Source organism: Ceratotherium simum, chromosome 2, assembly GCF_057802395.1.
Source record: "Ceratotherium simum simum isolate JZ-2026a chromosome 2, ASM5780239v1, whole genome shotgun sequence".
In the NCBI taxonomy this organism is placed as follows: Eukaryota; Metazoa; Chordata; class Mammalia; order Perissodactyla; family Rhinocerotidae; genus Ceratotherium; species Ceratotherium simum.
Window position 1 is genome coordinate 82,596,215 of NC_141901.1, and position 20,472 is coordinate 82,616,686.

General features: G+C 34.4%; 1 long non-coding RNA gene across 4 annotated transcripts in view; it reads left to right on the plus strand.

Moving 5' to 3' along the window:
* The window catches only part of LOC147918075 (uncharacterized), a 200,088-nt gene that overhangs the window by 142,442 nt on the left and 37,174 nt on the right, over positions 1 to 20,472 (plus strand). For 3 of the 4 annotated variants that reach the window (XR_015556208.1, XR_015556218.1, XR_015556217.1), the window contains exons 2-3: positions 2,194 to 2,319; positions 6,451 to 6,501. This is a non-coding gene — a long non-coding RNA (uncharacterized LOC147918075). Of the gene's footprint in view, positions 1 to 2,193; positions 2,320 to 6,450; positions 6,502 to 7,869; positions 8,316 to 20,472 lie in introns of those variants that run through there. The other variant, XR_015556215.1, reaches the window with a different exon arrangement.

Genomic DNA, 20,472 nt, shown 5'->3' on the forward strand with positions numbered 1-20,472 from the left:
CTTCACAATTGGGCACAGATATATTTTTCCACAAAAGTAATAGATTGTAATTATTAAATCATTGTGAATTATGGAACTGTAAGTGGACAGAATATTTAAATGGTTATAAATTTCTTGTGAGAATTAGAAATATTTTTTAAAGAAATCCAAACACTTCCGAAGTCAAGATGTTGCTTTAAAAAAAAATTAAAAGATGGGACTGGCCCGGCGGCACAGGTGGTTAAGTGCCTGCACTCCGCTGCGGCGGCCCGGGGATCGCCGGTTCGGATCCTGGGCGCGCACTGACGCACTGCTTGGCAAGCCATGCTGTGGCGGCGTCTCATATAAAATAGACGAAGATGGGCATGGATGTTAGCCCAGGGCCAGTCTTCCTCAGCAAAAAAAGAGGAGGATTGGCAGATGTTAACACAGGGCTGATCTCCTCACAAAAAATAAAAATAAAAAAAAAATAAAAGATTTTCTATACAGGAACTTTTCACATGTACCACAGTGCACAGTGGACATGTAGTGGACACTGTCACATGAGACATGTGATTGACTGGAATGCCCGTTTACTGCCCTCTATCATTTTTTCTCCACTTTCCCAGCTCCAGAGGATTTCAGGTCTTAGAAATAGCTCCTCCCATTTTAAATTCCTACTTTTGAGCTCTGCTAGCACCCCCACTGTATTGCTTTCTTACAGTGTGTTCTCAGAGCTGAGAAAAGAAATGAAGAGTACTTTGTAGTGGAAGGGATCATTTCAAGCGGAAGAATGCATTTTACGTCATCAAGTTATAGAATCACTTTGGTGATCCTCCAGTACCTCCTGTCTTTCAGTACCTGTTCCCTCCGTCTTCCGTCATAACAGTTTTTTTTTTTTTTTTTAATCTTTGGCAGTTTGCAGATAGATATGTTCAAGTAACATATTATGTTAGATAGTTTCTTAAGTGGGAGTGTTTTAAGTGAGCGTCCAGGGCAGCTTCCGGAAAGCTTCCTTAAGAGTCAGCTGGCCCATGCACTGTGTCCTCTTTTTCTCATTAGCCCTCTTTCCATGTGTGGCCTGTATGGATACCAGCTTGGGCTGGGGAGGAAGGACACACCCTGCAGTTGATGAAGGCATGAGTTGCAAGGAATCCTAAGTTTCTGAGAACTTGTTAGAATAGAGGCATCATACTAGTTCTAGACTGCCAAGCTATGGACTTTTATGAAAGAAAGACATACATTTCTATCTCATTTAAGCCATTGTCTCCCCACCCCTTTTCTGAGTAGAGGCATTTTTTTCTCCAATGGAACATAATTCCAATGAATATAGTCACAATCAGATTTTTCTACCAGTCTGTGGATTCATGACTATATTTAGCTGTTGTTTAGGATTTACATTCTAGACCAAATGTTATGTAAAATGTATTGAGAAATTGTTCAACACTTATCATAAGTACAGTAATTTGATACATAGGATGGTGAGTTGATCTTGATGAAAATAAAATGGACTCGACAGAGAGTCATCTATAGCCTGTATGTTGAGGCAGCAGCCTGGGGAATGTGACTTTGGGACTTTATAAAAACCATTTCAATTTAAATCTGAGCCTCCTCATCCCCTTTCTCCCCATTCCTCCTGTCAACTAAAAAGACTTTAAAGCCATATTAACCTTGCTAATAAGTGAGGCATTTACCAGAATGTTTTCTCCCTCCATTTTTACCTCACTAGCCTTGTGCAAGGAGGAAAACAAATATTAAAATCAGCATTCAGAACTTCTCGCCTGGCACAAACTTTACTGGCCTCAGGCACGGGGGTAGAATAGCTTTTAGCAGAAATGTAGAGTTTGTTATTGTATAAGTTATATGCATCCTTCCAAGTAATATCCTTTGGAATCGAATGACCTTTTCTGATTCTCTTGCATCATTCAATAGCATGCCTACTCTAAATTCCAAAGACCATGAAATTATTTTTAAAAAAGCAACGATAAAAGTGTAGTCTAAAGATCAAATACCAAATGTGAACCAACTTCAGCATGTTATCTTTTCCATGGATTCAATTAAGGTCTCATTTTCTCAGAAAGCAGGTTCCCTAGGAAAACTTTTGCACTTTCAAGATGGTTGCCTGGTAGGACATTTTATAGAGAGCTGGTGTCAGTTTCTCTACAGAGTCTGATTTTTGAACCAGAGCAAACTAGACCCCTCTAGACTCACAAACACTCCACCATTTCCCCTTAGGCGTATCTGGCTGAGAGGCAGCTGCTATGACACTGAGTGCTGGGGTCCATCCCGCAGCTCCTGGGATGAAACAAGCATGTGCGATCGATGTGAAAGAGCGGCCGTCAGGTGGATGCACAGGACGAGGTTGTCTTTTTCATATATTAATATGAAACAGTTCTGTGAACTAGGGGGAAAAAAACAGAAACGGAGTAGGATTTTACAGCAGGGAGTATTGAGGATGTTAAAATTGATTTTCCCTTTCATCTTTTATTTTCAATTTGACAGTGTCTGCTTATGTATTTGTAAAATGACTCTCTGTAAACAAACCTGAGTAGATGCCATGAAAGGTTAAAGGAAATATGGGTGAAATAATTTCCCAGTTTTTATTACTATGTTTAAGTAGTTTTCTACAGGGAAATGAATCTGTCATTAAAGTACATCTTTCTTTAACCTGTTTCCTTTTCTGAAGAAAAAGTGTAATTTATAGCAAGTTTTAATGACTATATTCTAAGTGATCTATTTTTCAAAAAGATTATGGCTCAGGTAAAGGAAAATGATCCTACTTCCCCTTTCCAGTGTATCCTGGACTCCTCTGGGGTGTTTTTACAAGATCTGAGATACAATTTCATTCAGTTTCATAACAGACTGAAGAACTGCCCCCTTCCAGCTGATGTGTCCTGTCACATCTGAGAAAGTCCGCTTGAGACTGCAAGCTATTCTTCAGTTTATTCCCAATTTGATGATGATATTTCTTTTAGGAAAATTATTTTGAGGGAAAATTAATGGAATATATGAAGGAAAGTTAAGAGCAAGTGAGAAAAGATTGAGAATGAGATGAGAATAAACTACAGAATAACAGGATTTTGGTTTTTCTCAAAAGGAGAAAATTCACAATAGTTACCATTTTCTACCCTAACTTCCCCCAATTCTCCTTCACTTTTCCTTCAAATCCTTTACCTTTCAGTCCTGAACACACACACACACACACACACACACACACACACACACACACACGTTCCTTCAGGCCAGTGCTCAATTCCCTTTCCTGTTTTGACAAGAAATGCATACTGCAGTCACACGCCAGAAGCCATGGTTATACAAAAGTCACAGGTCAATAAAGATCACTTACATTTCTTATGGGCCTTTTTATCTTCCTTTCCTCTTACGTGGGCAGGGCCAGCAGAATGGGAGAGAAAGAAATGTCAAGGGGCCTGGCTGTCAACTTCTTAGAGAAACTCCCACTCCCTCCAAATAATTTGATGGCCCTTAAACTTTTGTTACCTTGCCTTAGGAAAAATGGCCTTTTCTCTTTTCCTCATCACAAGATGTTCTTCTCTCTTTCAAAATGAAGTTAAAGCCTTGACCCTCTTCCTTGATGATATACAATAAAGTAAGAAAAGATTAGTAGATTTTCTTTAAAATTGTCCTTTAAAAGGAACAAGACAAGTGATCTACATTGTACTTTAGTTTAACATATTTGACATATGTTCTGTGAGTTCATACATGTTTCTTGAAGGTCATAAAGCTAGACTTTGCAAAATTAGATTAACTTTACATTGGGGAATTTTAGGTACCATTTCTAATGTATTTATATATTACTAGTATTTATTTACGTGGTCATTTTTTTTTCGTAAGTGACCATATACATGATCCGAGATTATGCCCAGAAATAATATTATCATTATCAAATTTGTGCTATTCAAATGAAAGTGAAGAAAAAGGAAATAGTTTACAATCCAGCCATTCCTTTTTTCTTTATTTTGGACATTTAAAAATATTATAAAAATATGGAAAATTTCTATCTCAATTTTCTGCTTCAACAATATACTATAAATGAACATATTCTGTCAAAAAATCCATGCTCAAAAGGTAGTTCAGGGATCTCAGTAATTCTCAAGGAACATCCTAAAGTTCATCCCAGGAATCATCTAATATAGTTTCGGTACCATGAAAAAATAGTAGCATATTGTAAGGTCAAAATTATTGTTAGAAATAGAACTTGGACCCTGATTCCCATTTAAGTATGTAGAGTCACATCACGTTAATGTATATATGCTTGTATATACATGAATATTTCTGTTTTTGTCTTTAAATTATACATGAGAGAGAGAGAACTGGTTTTCAATGTTTGGTGGGCAATAGAATCTTTAGGATAACTTACAAATTATAATAAAAGCAATAGAAATATTTGGTGCACATCTCTCTTCTTTTCAAAGAATGGAACAAGAGAATTTTTCCCAAATTAGATGGAGGGTAAAGGTTACTATCTAATTAGAGAGGCAAAGGGAAGCAGATTGTTCAAGAAAATATTTCTTTCAAGGACAATTAGGACATAGTGAGTAAGATAAAAAAATGTAATCATCATTAATAAATTCAACTATTAACACAGTTTAAAATATACTGGTTTGATTTTTCAATTGTGAGATAAATGTGCCTGTGTATAATAGTAAATATGTATGAAATCGACTGTAAGCTAGGACTCTGACCTATGGACCTGCAACTGAAACTTGTCTTACCAAATTTAATGGATGAAAAATTGAGAAAGGGTAGGATCCCTGCACATGGTCGTATAATTATAAGCTTAAAAGCAGTAGGGTAAGGATTAGTATTTTGTTCTCCTGATGACCTATATTTATTCATTCAGTCTTACTTGAAGAGCTACTATGGGTTTAGGTTGCCTCTTTATTCAAACATCTAATCTATAGAATTTGAATAAAATTACAAAAGAATAAAACTATGATTAGATAAGTTATGTTGTTTGTACACACGAAGAGACGTTTTGGGAACTTCACCCATTGCTTATGATATTGGCTTAATTTTATGAGGATTATATTTCAGTAACTCATTCTGCTTCTGTGGTAGTCTTTTTTTCAAAGAACATTTATTATTGTACAAGTTACTTATTTGTATTAATTATCTTAGCTTGTCACCAAAGAAAATGCACTGCATCAATTCAGCAAGAGAGACATGAGTTGGAAAAAGCTTTGGTTTTCTTAAAGATACATGTCACATATTACATTTGTAGGGGTTTTACAACAGAATGTTCACATTCCATCCTGTGTAACAATTCCTCAAATATAGATTTAGTCATGAATTATATCATAAAAGATGATTCTTCCTCATAGAAGAGTGCTTTTAGATGGTGTGACAATTTATTTCCAGACTGTAAAATCACTGACCCTTTAGTTAAAGGAAAATAGGTAGTTTTATGATTAGCATGTTCGTGGAAATAATGAAATGCATATTCACTTAGCCTAGGAATATGGCTCAGAAAATAAATTAGCAAGCTGTTTCAAACTTCTTGTCACTTAATTCATCTTCAGACTTTTCCTATAGTGGTGCTTTAAAAATCATCAGAGAAAAACCTATTTATTCATGGCCTATTTCAAGGTGCTTTTGCAGTACTGGAATCTTTATTTTAAATTGATTTTTATAATTATATTCATAATTGCCCTCACTTTGGCATACTTTGCATTGACTGCTTCCCTTTTAAATCAAGATAGATAAAAAATAGACAAATTCTATTCAAGAGTAGAAAATGTCCTGCTTAATTTCAAACCACAAGCTGTCAAAACCCTGGTGTTCTCCTAGCCCAGTCATTTTATACTTGATAAGTAAACCCACTTGAGGGATGTTTATATGCCCTGACGCTTTTGGACAAGTTCACTCACAGAACACATTCTTTGAAGAAATACATCACAACTGTTTATCTCCCTGAGTGTTACCCTAAACCCTGTCAGTGCTAATGATAGCAGGACGTGGATTAAATAAATCCTTTTGAGAGTGACTATGGGTATTTCTGCATTCAAATCACAAATATAGGAATTTTGGCTGTGAAAGTGGGCAACAGATATTTCAACATGAGCAGCATCCTGCTCGTATGAAAAGCTTTAAAAGAGAAGTGCTCCGGAGAAGCACTGCTGTCCCTTTGGGGTTTAACATACGACTGCTGCCTTCCATAAGCAGGAAAGAAAGGTACACTTCTGCACAGACTGCATACGTGTGTATCACAGTTCTGTCACAGGAAAGCAGGAAAAAATAATAGCTATTTTTAAAGTGGTGAATATACAGGTAATGCTGGTTCTCTAGGTGATGGTAGTGAGTGCAAATTGTATGTTCCTCCCATCTTCTGTTTTCTCAACATAAATATAGATTTTTTGCCTTTCTATTAATGGAATCAAGGCATTAAAATCTATATGAATGATACTGTGAATTCTGAGACTAAATCTATTATTTTTATTTTCAGTACAATGACATCCTTTTCCTTTTTTTCAGTGAAAATTGTTTTTCAAGGAATTGCCATTTTTCAACATCGTTTCTCTGGATGTAAGTAATCATTTATTTTAAAACAATCCCAAATAAATATTTTGCAACAGTTTTAAAAATAATTTATGTGAATTTTGTGTCCAAAGGCTTTTGTGATAGTGATTCTTATGATAAGAACTATCTACTTAGTTTTATTTAGTTTATTTATTTAGTTACAAATAATTACCATCTGTTCATGGGTGGCAAAATAGCATCAAAACATGTATACTTAATGTGTAGATTAAATTTGAGAAGTATTAAAATTGTTTTAGTCCTAAACAACAAATAAACTTGCTTTTGTTTGAATAGCTTTTAATATAAAGGTATCTTTTGACCTTCATTTCTCAAATATTTTTTTGATTAGATGTGATGCAAATTCTCACAGCTGTCATTTATACTCTGGAATAAGCTGATTTATTGTGTTAGAAGTCCTTCTTAAAAATCCATAGAAAAATAGGTATTTCACCTATTTTCAAGGTAATCATGTATTTGTGTGTTACCCCAATGAAGAGTTTTGTTTCTAGGGCCGGCCTGGTCGCACAAGCGGATAAGTGCACATCTCCGCTGCGGCGGCCCAGGGTTCACCGGTTCGGATCCCGGGCACGCACCAATGCACTGCTTGTCAAGCCATGCTGTGGCAGAGTCCCATATAAAGTGGAGGAAGATGGGCATGGATGATAGCCCAGGGCCAGTCTTCCTCAGCAAAAAGAGGAGGATTGGCAGATGTTAGCTCAGGGCCAATCTTACAAAAAAAAAAAAAAAGAGTTTTGTTTCTGACTACACAGTCAGGTATTCGATTGTTTATTTATTATTGGCATTGCAGATAAAATTATTTTTTTAATTATTTTTGTATTACCTGTCTAAAGCATTATGAAAAAGTACATTTCTTAAAGTCTGGGAAAAAATATGACTTCCTATTAATTTGAGAATTAATCTCACAGTTGAGTGATATTACAAAACTTGAAGTTATTCAGCTTCTCACAGCAATTTTTTTTAGCAGTTTTTGAAGTTTTAGTAAGCAAACAACTGAATTAAGACATTCACAATCAAATTATAGAAATAACGGATTCTTGTTTTTATCTTTCTTTTTATTTCTCTTCTTAAACATAGTATAAATAAAACTCTTTCTTATGTGCTATGTCATAGTTGCCACTAAGTGAAAGAACCAGATAATTTTCAGAATCAATTGACCTTTTATATCTAATATTATAAATAATCTTTATGAATGAAATAATGCTGCAGAAAAGTTGAAGAGTGGTTGCATATATAAAGTCAAATCAAGATCTATGTAAAATATTTTTAAAAATGTATTTTAGATGTATGAGTAAAACATATATATGATATTATAATTGCAACTGTAAGGTACTATTTTTGATCTCTTTCCAACAGTTTCTATCAGTATTTATAAAGTGGACGAGAAAAACCCACCGTAGACAGCTGCATAACAACCCATTAAACCAGAGCTGCTCCATTATTGTAACTAACTCTTTGAAATTGATGTGGCCAGCTTCAATGAAAAAAGGAATTTCAAAAACAAACAGTATTTTGTATTTATTTTTTGGTATTCATGCTATTCAGAACTAAGTTCTGAACAGAAGAAAAGAAACTTTAACAAAAAGCAGATTTCTTTTTGATTGCCAGCTTCAGCCCAAACCATGTTAGTTTCAAAGAGACAGTGAGTAGAGTTGATAAGCTACAGTTTAAAAGGTTGATGTGGGGCTACTTACTGAAGGCTGTGTTTTTTATTCTATAGACTAACTAAACCCCACTGAAGTTTAAATGTTTCATATTAGAAGAGAGACTTTGTGTTGTTAAATTGAAAGTAAATAAATGAAACAAATTATAGAAGAAAAAAATAACTAAAATGTATCAGTATTCATTTCTCTTATTAGAAATTAACATATTTGTATTCACTTATTTCTTACCTTAACTGATACCTGTAAAATGCCTTTTACTCCAATATCCAGTATACTTATTTTTATGTATAATCTTTTATATTTATAATGCATATAAACGACCACTATATGCATATATAAAATAATAAACAATAATGTATATATAGACACATGTATATATCACATAACTCTGGTTTGGTTCTAACTTAGATTCCTAGGCACTGCTACAATTTTCTCCTACTTTATTTCTCTGTTAGTCAGTGCATTTGATACCATTCTTAGGAATAAGCTTTAAAGACTATTTTAGAATACTGCTTTCTATCTTAAATAATGCATTTCATGGAGTACACCATAATGAATGTAAACTTTTAAAAATAATCCTTTAACTGAATTTTTAAAAAAGAATTCAGTTTTCACATATTATGTCCAGAGTTTAATATATAATTGTATATTATTATTTTTGAGATTTTTCTATTAAAGTCTATATCTTTTGCTCACTGAAATTAGAAAAATATTACATTTTATTGAATCAAAATTCAAATGAAATATAAAAACAGAGAATATTTTCGTATTTACATTTTTGTCTTGTTTATGAAGCTGAAATTGTTTTTAATGAATACTTTTTTATACTCGTTTTGTATTTTCAATTATTTATTATGATAGGGTAGCCACTAACACTGATTTTCATGCTTGATTTGTTAGAAATAGCCTAAATAAATATGGTAAATATTGGTATATTTACCATGAAATCAGATAAGAAGTAAAGATTAGTTGGCTAAAGTAGCAAGTCTAAATGATTCCTGATATGCCTTCTAAAATGGCTCTAAGTGGCAAGTCTAAAATATCCTGATATACTTCCAAAAATTACCTCAGAAGTCAAAATTGAAGATTAACTTTTTCTGAATTCCTACACTCCGAGTTTTATTTACAACAAACCAAACCAACCAAACAAACAAACTCTCATTGCTTTCATTGCATCCTTGATACTTTCAATTTATTTCTGAATAAGGTTTTAGGTCTTCTAAAACTTGTTATGCTGGTTTTACCCAGGATAAATTTATGAGACCGAAGGATTTGATTCATATATATGATGACTTAACATGCAGATGTTCACACTTACAAATTTCTGAATAGATGACATGTTTATTGTGTCTAGAACACAAATGTTCTCTATTAGAATATTGCAATAATAAATAATGTACATTCTATTTAACATACTAAGCGTTGGTTATAGATTTGTCAGTGAAGATTTCTAATCACGGAAGAGCTGGTTAAGTATAACCAGTTTTCTTCCACTTCTGCTATGTTATGCAGCTTCAAGATGGGCAATACATACGCAGTACTACTGAGATAACTGACAAAAATATTTTATGCTACCAATTCAGTTTACTTTTGGTGATTCGGATGTTATTTTCCCGGTTGCATCTGCTTGTTAGTGGACTAACTTATTGAGCAGGCTTGTCTGCAATTTGGCAGATTTTAAACTGCTCAGATACAAACATTCCAGATCAAATGGGACTAAACTTCTTCCCATTAATTGTGAATTGGTACCATTGTTGCACAATAGAGTTTAAGATTTCCCTTTCTTAATTTAAAGTTCTGTCCTTTTGCTATCTCTGCAATTTATAATCATTGTTTTCCATGTCAATATTAGTATATGATGAACTATTTTGAAAGTAATTATGCATCCATGAATTACTTTTTCAGAACGTGTTGTACGTATATATCAAACAAACTCAAGATCATAGATGTTTTTTAAAATTTCCATGTCACAATGTCTTGAATTTTTCAAGGCTTTGACTTAGATTCTGAATTGACAATTGTTTTAGGTTACAAGTAACATAAGACTCTGAGATGGGCATATATGCAAAAACATCTTGGCATAACAGCACATTTCTGCATTCACTTTAATGATTACTTACGGAAATCATATGAGAATTTAAATAAATGCAGCCAGTTTATTTGAGTTCATATCATCCATTCTAATGAATATATATTAATTCAAAGGTTTGAACAATCACATCATTCCCTTCCCCTCATTTTTCATGTGAAAAGCAAGGACATTCTATTTGAAAATAACAGTAACACAATGTCATGATTGAGTATTTAAATGAACAAAAGTCAAGAAAATCTTTTTCTCATTTGTCTAGACATATACCTTGGCAACATAGTATATATCTTGAAGAATAAAACTGCTAAAAAAGCATGAGATGTTCCTAAATAAAACAACTGTTTATTCATTTTCCTTGCTAAACATTTTTAAAGAGAAAAAAAGGTAATCTCAAGTCATTGACAAACGGATATTAACAATGGAGCAAACCAAATGAAAAATCCTTAAATTCTTCTAGTCAATTCAATAAAGCTTTGCCCAAGGCATGTAAAAATATAGATGGTTGCAAACTAAAATAAGTAAGCCACATGGGTGAGGGGAAAATAATTGTAATCTGATGACCACCTGCTCTCTCAAAGTGAATTATTTGTATTCAATATTTAGCAAAGATTGCCTAGGATTTTCTCGTGAACATTCAATATTTCTAAACTGAGCCCATACTTACTCAAAATTAACACAATGATTGAAGAGGAAAATTCTTCAAGTTTTTCTATTCAGCTAATTATCCCCCTGTCTTACTTAAATCTTCTACAACATAATTCAGAGTGACACCAAACAATTCCAGTTCTCCATAACTAGATATTTGTCTTTGTAAACTGGATTTATTCAGAAAAGGAAAAAAAAAAAAAAAAAGAACGAATTCTAGTTTCCATGATCTTAAGTGAACATTTTATCTCAAAGTGTATTTGATTACTTTTTCTCCCTAGAAGAATTTAATGCTCAGGAAACCATCGGATAAGAAAGATTGAAATCAGAACATTGAACCACTTTGATTCTGGTGAGGTTATATTAATGGCGCACCGTGAAAAGTAGCCGTATAAATAAACCCTGGCAACTCAGAAAGACGGTCTCGAGCTTAACTCAAGACAATTTTGCTATACTCTTATGGATAAGTCTTTCTGCATACAGATAGCCAAGTCAGGAGCATATGACATAAATATTAGAGATGGAAACATTTGATCATAGAGTTTTGAGAAAAATAGAAAAGGGGTTATTGGGGATTTGGGATAAGAAAAGATAGGTGAAATGGATGGAATAGAATAAGGTCAATACATACTCAGTGAACTCATGGGCTCTGTGATCAAAAAGTCTCCACATTAAATATTATTTCATTTCTCTTAGAGAATAACAATATGCAGTATATTTTAGGTCCTGGGCAACTTTACAGGAATGTAATATATTCAACTTTATTTAGTTATCATATTCCACATTGTTTGACATTGGAAACCTTTATTTAAAAAATAACTAATACTATAACAGGATATTTTTTTGTCCAGAACATAATTTGGAAAAATTATTTATAAAATTAAGAGTGCAATTACTATTATTGGCAAACTACATAAGTTACAATGGCTGAATTATAGAATGATTAGACCAAGAATCGCTGGAGAAGAGCTTAGAGAAGTCAGTAAAATAAAGGATCTTGAATATCATTGCTAAGGAATTGATACATTATCCACAGGCTGTGAGGCTATGAGGAATTGTGAAAGAATTTTTAACAGGCATCTGATATAATCAGATTTACATTTTAGAAATATCCCTGAGATGAGTATTTAGAACATAATTGGGGAAACAAGAATTAGGACTGATAACACTGGAGTCAGAGAAACCAGTTAAAAACCCACTGCAAAAAGAGGAGAAAAATAAAGGCCGGAAATGTTGCTTTGGAGATGGGGCTAAAATGAAGGGAATAGAGTTGAGAGATATTAAAGGAATAGAATTAATAGCATTAGGCAGCCAATTCAATGTAGGAGATGAGTGTCTTTTAGGAATCTGGGTGAATCCCAAGTCATCATGGAAAGGTCAAGTAGAATGGTTGCTCAGAGAACTAGAGGAGGGCGGCAGTGAAACTTTTAAATTGTTTTTGTGACAACTTTTTAACCTAAATCTTCTTGACTAAAGACATTAGAAAGCTCGATGGACCAGTTAAGGTCTCTAGTGCATCGTTAAATAAAGATTATAATAGAGGAGCATAGTCCATCCCTGTTATGGCTTAGTAGGAGAATTTAAGCTCCTTATTTCTAGTTCCATCACAGAAATGAATGAATTTCTTTTCTGCTTTATTCTCTACCTTTATTTGGTGAGGTTGGGCTCTTGGATGGATTACTCATATGGGAAAGTGTTGAATCATGCAGCTGGATGAAATCTCTGGGTATGGGTAAGCATTATTACACATTGAGAGGTCAAGGGGTACTAAGTTGACTTCTAAGGATTGGTGTTTCTTACTAGATGGGAAGGAATAGAAACCTAGCACTAACTCGGCTTCTACGGAGCTTCCTGGCACTAATTGCACTTCCTCATAGCTTCTTAATGTCATCCTGTCCTGTCTGATAGTACCTAACCCCCAAATCTTCTCCCTTGATTAGGACCTGGTTTTCAAGAGAATCGTAGGCAATAACATGGCCTCAGGGAGCAAGGGTGGGAAAGAGATTTGAGTCTATTCCATGATCATCTTCAATCCCTTTTAGCCTCCAGTTGGACCATACTTTGACCTTCCTTAATTTGTGCATTGGCCTTTTGACACTGTTTATGTTGCTGATAAATATAGTCCCATCTCAGCCTATTTTTGTCGTTCCACATATTCTATATCATCCTCACTTTTCCTACTAAGGGTCTCTTCTTGTTCACTCTCATCTACTTTCTCTCTTCTAAGGAAAAAGAACACTTATGCTCTCCTATGCTGCTCTTGGAAACCCAATGGGAGAGTGTTAAATCCTTTCTGTGTCTAAATCAGGGGACCACCAACTATGCCTCATGGGTCACATCTGACTCATGTCATGTTTTTGTATGGGGTGTGAGCTGAGAGTGGCTTTTACATTTTTAAACGGTTGAAAAATATCAAGAGAAGAATGCTGTTTTGTGACATGCGAAAATTATATGAAATTCAAATTTCAGTTTCCATAAAGAAGGTTTTCTTCATTTCTTTATTTATTATCCATGATTTTTTTTTCTCACTGTAAAGGCACAGTAGAAAAGTTGTGATAGAGATTATACGGCCCATAAAGCCTAAAATATTTACTATCTGGCCCTTTACAGAAAGTGTTTGCTGACCTCTGGTCTAGATCATTGTTTCGTCTTTTAATACTTTACTATTCCAGCAGCATATGGGACATAAAACCTCTCTGTAGGGCTTACCCCTCCACCCCAGGAAGTGAGACATAGCCTTTATTTTGATTATTTCCTAAGCTTAGATGAAGTTTCTATCACTCTGTGACTCATCCTGAGAGAAAGATGAGAGTAGCAACTAACTCAACAGCCATGTTTTAGCTCTCTTTTAGTCTTCTGTCTCTTTCAAGTCCCTTACACTAGCGTAGGAAGAGTTTTATATCTCCTGTCTGTACCACTGCTCTTAGCCTTTTGAAGAAAGCAAAACATTTTACTCTGTCACCAAGAAGTCTGGCTCCTATGATAGAAACCCTATATATCAAGGCTATTATCTCTGCTGTGAATTTATAAATTCAGTTTAAAAGCTCAAAATTTGCTTCTCTGTAAACATTATCCAGAGTATAAATGTTTATAGAAAGCAATTGATTGTGTGTGAATTGTAGGTTAAGAGTAATGGGTGCACAGAGCCCCGGGGGGAAATTCCCAAATTTCCTCTTGCTACCATTTATTGAATACTAATTGTTTGTTTGTTTGCTTTCAGGAACTGTGATAAATGGTTTACCTGTGTTTTACTTTATTTGTTTGTAACAACAATTCTATAAGTTAGATTCTGTTATTATCTCATTTCATAAATGAGGGGACAGAGATATAGAGATATTAAATAAATTGCCGAAAGTTGCTTAGTTAATAACTGATGGAGGTGAATCTTGAACCTTTGCCAGTATGACTCCAAGTCTGTGTGTGTGTGAGTGTGTGTGTATGTGTCAGTGAGAGAGAGACAGAGACACTCAGGAAACTTGCTTAAAATCAGAAAAGGCAGATTATTATACTAATCCTGGATAAGAGTTTTGCTCGCATTGTTTTTCTAAGATGTGTCGGGTATATGAAACAGAAGTATCTATCCAGCACTTTAGAGCATAGTTTTCAATGCCTCCATGGTCATCATAATAGTGAACATTTAAGGGTAGTTTTTTAAAAGCCATGATTATTCTGAAGTTATTATCGATATGTGTAATAGTGAATTGAAAGGTTGAACACTTCAATTTAGTATGTTCTGTAAAGCATACTTCTCATGATGATGTGTCAATGGTAGAGGTATGGACAGAAATGGCAGAAGAAAAATGCAGTAAAATATATAAACAGGGAGAGTTTCTGATAACTTCTGTTTACTGAGAATGCATTTACATTTCTTTTGTTAATCTATGTGAGGCTTTCCTTTCATGTTGATGGCCTTTCAAAAATATTTTCCTTTCAGACTTGAAGCTGATTTTTAATAATAATTTTAGTATTCTAGAGGTTTTGGTCAGGGAGCATTTTAGAAATGTTTTGATATTGAATGGTATCAACAGCTTCCTAGGCTGAACCCAGAATAAAATAAAGTATTTCCACAGCATGATTTCCTTGAATTTATAGTTCACAGTATTCATGCTTTCAGAGACAATGTGAATAAAGCATTTTTAAACTTTAAACTAAACAAATGTCTATATATCTACATCTATGTCTGTAAATCTGGATGAAAACATGATCCGCACATAATAGGTGATAAAAATTATTCTGTTATACATATAGGGCCTAATAATACATACACAAAAGAATAACAAAACATAAAAATAAACACACTAATTAAAAGAAGAAAGGAAGGAAAAAAAAATGTTTTCACCTTCTCCATGAAGTAATGTTTGGCATTGCTAAGAATGGTTTCCTGGATTGTACTTGAGAAATAACAAGGCTTTCGTATTATAAATAGAAAATAACTGAGAAATTCAAAATTTAATTAGTCATTGTGATCTAATTTGCTTTCTTACATTGGCATAAAAGATTTGGGGCATATTGCATTCAAGAGAATACGGTTGTATTAGTTTTTGTAGGGCTGCCATAACAAAGTACCATAAATTTGTGACTTAAAAAGAACAAAAATTTATTCTTTCATAGTTCTGCAGGCTAGAAGTACAAAATCAAATTATTGGCAGGGCCATGATCTCTCTGAAGGCTCTAGAGGAGGGTCTTTCCTTGCTTCTTCCTAGCTTCTGGTGCTTGCCAGTAATCCTTGGCATTCCTCGGATTATAGACACGTCACTCCCTCTCTGCCTCCATGATTACATATCTATTCCTGTGTGTGTCTGTCTGTGCCATTGTGTCCAAATTTCCCTCTTATAAAGACATCAGTCACTAGATTGGGGCCCATTAATCCAATATGACCTTATCTTAACTTGATTACATCTGCAAAGACCCTATTTCCAAATAAGGTCACATTCACAGATACCAGGGGTTGAGACTTCAAAATATTTTTGAGGGGGACAGAACATAATTCAATCCATGACAACCGTAATACTTTAAGAATATTTCAATCTAATAATTATTAAAGAGATGATGGACATTGATGATTAGGTTGAATATGCTACCTGAGTAGCAAATCTAGTTCAAATGCATTTATATCACAGCTCATTGGAAATTCAGGTATTTTTTTTTTAATTGAAATTCTTATTAAGACAATTTTAGGTTAATATTTTTAAATAATTTTTTAAAATTAAAAGTGTTAAAAAATAATGCAAAGAGATCTCATGTACCCTTTATGCAGTTTCCACTATTGGTAACATCTTGAAAACCATAGTAAAATATCACAGCCAGGATATTGACGTTGAAATACATCACCAATCTTATTCGGATTTCCTTAGTTTTATTTGGACTCATGTATGTGCGTCTATTTAGTTCTATACAATTTTATAACATGTGTCTGTTTGTGTATCCACCACCAGTCAAGACACAGAACGGTTCTATCACAGAAGTATCTCTTGTGTTGCTCTTTTATAATCATACCCCTTCTTTCCTGCCCCCACCTTCCCACCTCTAACTCCTGGCAATTACTAATCAATTCTCCATTTCTAAAATGTTGTCATTTAAAAATTTTACATAAATGGAATACATGGTAGGGAACCTTTAGAGAATAGCTTTTTCACTCAGCATAATTCCCTGCAGATCTGCGCAAGTTGTTGCCTATTGCTCATTGTTTTTTATTGCTGAATAGCATTCATGGTATGTATTTTTCAGTTTGTTTAACCATTCCAGCTGTCCTATTTCTAGGAGTAGAATTTTATTTTAATTACTGTTTAGATATAAATAACTTTCCTGAGTTCATTCCAAATATTCCTCTTTTTTTCCCCAAAGTTCTTAGGTCATTTTGTTTTACAGTTTAGAGTAAGAGTTTTGTATTGGTACTTTGGATTTTTTGTGATGAATTTAAGTGAGGACAATTTGAAATCATAGATTGCTAAACCATAGAAAATGAAAGAGCAGAACTTTGGATATCATTTAATTCCCTTCTCCTTCCCCTTTCCAAGTTTTCCAATGAATTATTAAGTGTAAAGAGTACAATGTTAAATCTTCTCCTCCTTTTAAAAAGCGAGAGAAGGGATATTTGTTACATAAAAGATGTTTATATTATTTGTTATAAGTATGAGAAAAAGGTATATTACTTAATGTTATATGAAAAATGACCTTATATGTAGAGCTTTAAAAAAATGGTAGTCATCTTAATTAGGTTTTTCCCAAATGCAAAGAAAAAGAAGAGCTTATATAATTAACATTGGGGAAATAACCAAGATGTTTTGTCAAAAATCTTTAGCCTCCACTACAATACTTTCTATATCTTGTTCTTTTCTCTCTTTCACATTATTTTTGGCATCAAACGATCTTCTCTTTAAGGAAAGATAAAAGAGAAAATTATAATTTATTGAGTTAATTTTGTGTCAGAAACTTTACCCACACTGTTATCCCAATTAGTCTTCACAAAATCTCTATGAGAAAGTAATTTTATGTTTATTTTTACAGATGTTAAAGTGTTCAGAACAGGTATAGAACACAAATATGATTAAGAGCACAGATTTTGAAGTTACACGTGTCTGGATTCAAACTTCTGCTACCACTGACTATTAGAACATAACCAAGTTACATAACCTCTTTTGAATTCCAATTTTCTCGTATGTTATCACAGGGCTAACAATACCTATCTATCAAATTTTTCATAAATAAGTTAATTAATGTATGCAAAACACATGAGATATTGCCTGGAGTGAGCTCAGTTCCTGGAATTTAAAATAATTATTTAACAATATTTAAAAGAAAATAGCTGGGAAATCACAGAGAACTTTAATGTAGGTCTAGGTGTATTTCAGTTAGGCTGAGCTAGGTTTTGTTGCAGTAACAAATCACCCTGTGTCTCAGAAGCTGGAAATAACAAAGGATCGTTTCCTACTATTGCTACATGTCCATCTTGCGTCAGCCGTGGTTTCTGCTCATCTAAGTCATGAGAAACATAGATTAATGGTGCCCACAACATCTTGAATGTTGCCAGTCACCACACCAGAGAAAAAGCAATTATATGAAGTACCCATTGTCTCTTAAGACTGTCTACAAATGACTCCTCGCTTTTGTTCATATTTCATGCATAAAAGCAAATTACGTAACTACATCTGAAGTCAAGAAACAGAGAAGTGCTATCTTATCTTGTACCCAGTTTAGTTAACAATCCTAATACCTTTTTCTCTAGAACTGTAATAACTCCAGATTTTTTATATTTCTCTTTTTTCAGCCTACTGACAAAAGAAAGATGTGGAAAATTACTAATTCCCATATAAAACATTTTGTGGGTACAAAATGATAGGAAAGATGGTTTTTTAAAAAAGAATGAGGGGCCAGCCCCGTGGCGTAGTGGTTAAGTTTGTGTGTTCCACTTCGGCAGCCTGGGGTTCGTGGGTTCGGATCCTGGGCGTGGACCTACACACTGCTCATCAAGACATGCTGTGGCGGTGTCCCACATACAAAAATAGAGGAAGATTGACACAAATGTTAACTCAGTGCCCATCTTCCTCACCAAAAACAAAGGAAAAAAAAAAGGAATGAAATGGAATTTTCCTTCCTCACCTCTACATATATATCCACATACTCACTCTTAAAATCAACATTGAGCCCCTAATATGTGTTGGACATCGTTAGATCACTCATCCTTCTCATGTTGTAAGTCAGGGCAGATATTACTCATTGTACCACCCAGATAGGAAAAGAGAGATGAAAACTGCAATCCAATTCCCAGTGAAACAACCGGCAAAACAACAAACAACAAAAAAAACCCAAAACATAAAAACAAAAAGTGGTTGTGCTTAGCCGAACTAAATGATGTGAAATTGAAAAAACAAATTGCTCACTGTTGTCTAACCTGTTCAGCGTTTGAAAATGATATATCCTTCTCCAGCCACCTGACAATAGAACACAGTTTGTAAGTGGGATCTTGCTGCAAACTCTGTGCTTGAGAGCTAATTAGTATGTTGGCAAAGCTGTCAGCTAAGAATTTTTTTTATATCAGTGGAAAATAAATGAGGATATATTTTAGAGATATATGAATACAACTTGGTGTCACACATGCTCATATAAATATCCTTTATCTCACACCTTTGAGAAACTAATAAAAGTTGTTGCTTTAATTTGCCACTTGTACTTGATAAATAGAGATAAAATGTGCTCATATAAAAGAATTCACTCTTATTTAAATATATAATATACGCCCAGTTATAGCAACTAGTATAAGTATGTACATAAAATATGAAATCTATTCAGAGCACACAGGCTGTGCTTGATTACTTTACCTCAAAGGACTTAAATAATTCCTTGATTGGCAAAGGTGTTGAACATGAGATGAAGCGGGGGAGCTGGGAGTAATGGCAGGGATTTTCTCTTGCTAGCTGACTGTTTTAGGTTGCAGTGCTCAATCACTAACAAATGCCAAGAGAACCTGAGGATGCAGCTAAGATCACTCTCAACTGATCTTCTAATCGCCAGTACTTATTCAGTGACATTGCTAGCCTTTCACTTTACATATTTTTAATTATCCCCAAAACTCTATGAAATATTATCTCAGGTGTTATAAAGAAGAAACTTAGAGAAGTTAAGCAATGTATTCTAGGTCTGAAGTGAGTAGTCATTTGAATGCAAGTTCTCACACATGCTTTCATCATGCTGGACTTTTTTTAGTCTCAGGGATGTTCCCAGTCCTTGCTCCCTCTGGGCTCAGAACCTCTATACATGTAGTACCCTCTTCCTCTCACTCTGACCTGGCAGACTCCTATTTTTCCAATTTGCAGCTAAACTGTAGCACGAATCATGCCCACGGACACCTTGAGGCAGTTAGAAAACTGTAGCATAGTAGACCAAAATAATGGGCCCCCCAAAGTCATCCACATCCTATTCCTCAGAAACTGTGAATATGCCACTTTACATAGCAAAAAGGATTTCACAGATCTGATTAGTTTAAGGATCTTGAGACGGAAGGTTGTTATCCTGGTAGACCCAGTGGAAGACACAAGTGTCCTTATAAGAGGAAGGTACGAAGATCAGAGAGAGGGGGGTTGTGACGACAAAGCAGAGGTTGGAATGATAGGCTTTGAAGTTGGGGGAAGGGGTCATGAGCCCACAAATTCAGGTGACCCCTGGAAGCTGGAAACAGATTCTCTTCTAAAGCCTGCAGAAGGAATTCAACTCTGCTGACAACTTGATTTTAGCCCATAAGAGGTATTTTAGTCTCTGACCTCCAAAACAGTAAGATAGTACATGTGTGTTGTTGCAAGCCACTAGGCTTGTGGTAATTTGTTATATCAGCAATAGGAAACTAATACACATAGCTTATTAAAATCTCAACTAATCCCTTAAGCCTTAACTTAACATCTTCCATCCTCAAAAAGGTCCTCATAAATAAAAACGGAGCACAGCTCTGAGGTCAAGATTCAGAAGCACGGTCTTGTGGAGTAAGAAAAAAGTCCTTGTAAATATAATACGAACCTTTATTTGAACCTGTCTTATCGATTTTCTCATGCTTTTCCCTTCACCTGCCTC